Source organism: Triticum aestivum, chromosome 5B (assembly GCF_018294505.1).
Source record: "Triticum aestivum cultivar Chinese Spring chromosome 5B, IWGSC CS RefSeq v2.1, whole genome shotgun sequence".
Classification (NCBI taxonomy): Eukaryota; Viridiplantae; Streptophyta; class Magnoliopsida; order Poales; family Poaceae; genus Triticum; species Triticum aestivum.
Window position 1 is genome coordinate 622,143,146 of NC_057807.1, and position 3,684 is coordinate 622,146,829.

Consider the following 3,684-nt stretch of genomic DNA (forward strand, 5'->3'; position numbering starts at 1 on the left):
ACCCCGAGAGGAATAGCCCAATAAAGGCTGGCACCCACACCCCCTACCTTGTAAATGCATCGTACCTACTCCATCCTTTTCTTTTAATTATTATAAGATTTTTTGAGGGCATTTCTTTTTTTATATTTAATAAGATACCTATGACACTAGTATCTTCGTAAGGCTACTCATCTATCTTCATAGAGCAAGTACAATAAGGTGATGTAGGCGGACTGTAAGACATTAAATATTATATTTTTGCTTACTTGAAAGAGAGAGAAGAGGAGAGAGAAGATAAGCGGACTACTAGTTAACAGTAGGCTGTAGCACGTGCCACTTTGCATAGCCCTTCATTCAAAAAAATACGTGAGTCCTCACCTCCATTTATAAAAAGAAAAAAACGTATTTAAACTTTTTCTCACCTCCATCTATTTTTTCAAAAGCTTTCTCACTGCGGCCAACCAGCTGGCGTCACATGACATAACGGGTTGACCTTCCTTCTGGCGACGCTTAATGGTTTTAATTAATGTGTACACGACTAATCAGGTCATGATTTAGCTCTGGCATGGACACATTTGCTCGTGGGGGTTTGCGCCTTTTGTTTAGCTATACACGTCATATTATTTGATGGGGTTAACTTGGACTTTTTATTGGGTTCATGTCCGAAATCACTAATTGAGGATCACTTTTTGTTGGAAATATGCCCTAGAGGCAATAATAAAAGTATTATTATTATATTTCCTTGTTCATGATAATTGTCTTTTATTCATGCTATAACTGTATTATCTGGAAATCGTAATACACGTGTGAATACATAGACCACAATTATGTCCCTAGTGAGCCACTAGTTGACTAGCTCGTTGATCAATAGATGGTTACGGTTTCCTGACCATGGACATTGGATGTTATTGATAACGGGATCACATCATTAGGAGAATGATGTGATGGACAAGATCCAATCCTAAGCCTAGCACAAAGATCGTAGTTCGTATGCTAAAGCTTTTCTAATGTCAAGTATTTTTTTCCTTAGACCATGAGATTGTGCAACTCCCGGATACCGTAGGAATGCTTTGGGTGTACCAAATGTCACAACGTAACTGGGTGGCTATAAAGGTGCATTACAGGTATCTCCGAAAGTGTCTGTTGGGTTGGCACGAATCGAGACTGGGATTTGTCACTCCATGTAAACGGAGAGGTATCTCTGGGCCCACTCGGTAGGATATCATCATAATGTGCACAATGTGACCAAGGGGTTGATCACGGGATGATGTGTTATGGAACGAGTAAAGAGACTTGCCGATAACGAGATTGAACAAGGTATCGGTATACCGACGATCGAATCTCGGGCAAGTACAATACCGTTAGACAAAGGGAATTGTATACGGGATCGATTGAGTCCTTGACATCGTGGTTCATCCGATGAGATCATCGTGGAACATGTGGGAGCCAACATGGGTATCCAGATCCCGCTGTTGGTTATTGACCGGAGAACATCTCGGTCATGTCTGCATGTCTCCCGAACCCGTAGGGTCTACACACTTAAGGTTCGATGACGCTAGGGTTATAAAGGAAGTTTGTATGTGGTTACCGAATGTTGTTCGGAGTCCCGGATGAGATCCCGGACGTCACGAGGAGTTCCGGAATGGTCCGGAGGTAAGTATTTATATATAGGAAGTCCTATTTCGGCCATCGGGACAAGTTTCGGGGTCATCGGTATTGTACCGGGACCACCGGAAGGGTCCCGGGGGTCCACCGGGTGGGGCCACCTATCCCGGAGGGTCCCATGGGCTGAAGTGGGAAGGGATCCAGCCCAAAGTGGGCTGGGGCGCCACTTCCCTCATGGCCCATGCGCCTAGGGTGAAGGGGGAACCCTAAGGAAGAGTCCTAGGAGGGGAAGGCACCTCCTAGGTGCCTTGGGGGGGAGGGAATCCTCCCTTGGCCGCCGCCCCTTTCCCATCTAGGGCTGCCGCACCCCCTAGGGTGGGAACCCTAGAGGGGGCGCACCCTCCTCCCTCTTCCCTATATATAGTGAGGCCTGGGGCTGCACATAACACGTGATTCGATCTCTGCCTGTTGGTGCAGTCCTCCCTCTCTTTCTCCTCATATCTCGCGGTGCTTGGTGAAGCCCTGCAGGATTGCCACGCTCCTCCATCACCACCACGTCGTTGTGCTGCTGCTGGATGGAGTCTTCCTCAACCTCTCCCTCTCTCCTTGCTGGATCAAGGCATGGGAGACGTCACCGGGCTGTACGTGTGTTGAACGCGGAGGTGTCGTCCTTTCGGTACTTGATCATCGGTGATTTGAATCACAACGAGTACGACTCCATCAACCCCGTTCACTTGAACGCTTCCGCTTAGCGATATACAAGGGTATGTAGATGCACTCTCCTTCCCCTCGTTGTTGGTCTCTCCATAGATAGATCTTGGTGACACGTAGGAAAATTTTGAATTTCTGCTACGTTCCCCTTCAGTGGCATCATGAGCTAGGTCTATTGCGTAGATTCTTTGCACGAGTAGAACACAAAGTAGTTGTGGGCGTTGATTTTGTTCAATATGCTTATCGTTACTAGTCCAATCTTGTTTCGACGGTATTGTGGGATGAAGCGGTCCGGACCGACCTTACACGTACTCTTACGTGAGACAGGTTCCACCGACTGACATGCACTTGGTGCATAAGATGGCTAGCGGGTGCCAGTCTCTCCCACTTTAGTCGGAACAGATTCAATGAAAAGGGTCCTTATGAAGGGTAAATAGCAATTGGCATATCACGTTGTGGTTTTGCGTAGGTAAGAAACGTTCTTTCTAGAAACCCATAGCAGCCACGTAAAACATGCAAACAACAATTAGAGGACGTCTAACTTGTTTTTTCAGGGTATGCTTTGTGATGTGATATGGCCAAGAAGAATGTGATGAATGATATGTGATGTATGAGATTGATCATGTTCTTGTAATAGGATTCACGACTTGCATGTCGATGAGTATGACAACCGGCAGGAGCCATAGGAGTTGTCTTAAATTTATTGTATGACCTGCGTGTCATTGAACAACGCCATGTAATTACTTTACTTTATTACTAACCGGTAGCCATAGTAGTAGAAGTAATAGTTGGCGAGACAACTTCATGAAGACACAATGATGGAGATCATGATGATGGAGATCATGGTGTCATGCCGATGACGATGATGATCATGGAGCCCCGAAGATGGAGATCAAAAGGAGCAAAATGATATTGGCCATATCATGTCACTATTTGATTGCATGTGATGTTTATCATGTTTATGCATCTTGTTTACTTAGAACGACGGTAGTAAATAAGATGATCCCTTACAACAATTTCAAGAAGTGTTCTCCCCTAACTGTGCATCGTTGCTACAGTTCGTCGTTTCGAAGCACCACGTGATGATCGGGTGTGATAGATCCTTACGTTCACATACAACGGGTGTAAGACAGATTTACACATGCAATACACTTAGGGTTAACTTGACGAGCCTAGCATGTACAGACATGGCCTCGGAACACAGAGACCGAAAGGTCGAGCATGAGTCGTATAGTAGATACGATCAACATGAAGATGTTCACCGATGATGACTAGTCCGTCTCACGTGATGATCGGACACGGCCTAGTTGACTCGGATCATGTAATCACTTAGATGACCAGAGGGATGTCTATCTGAGTGGGAGTTCATAAGATGAACTTAATTATCCT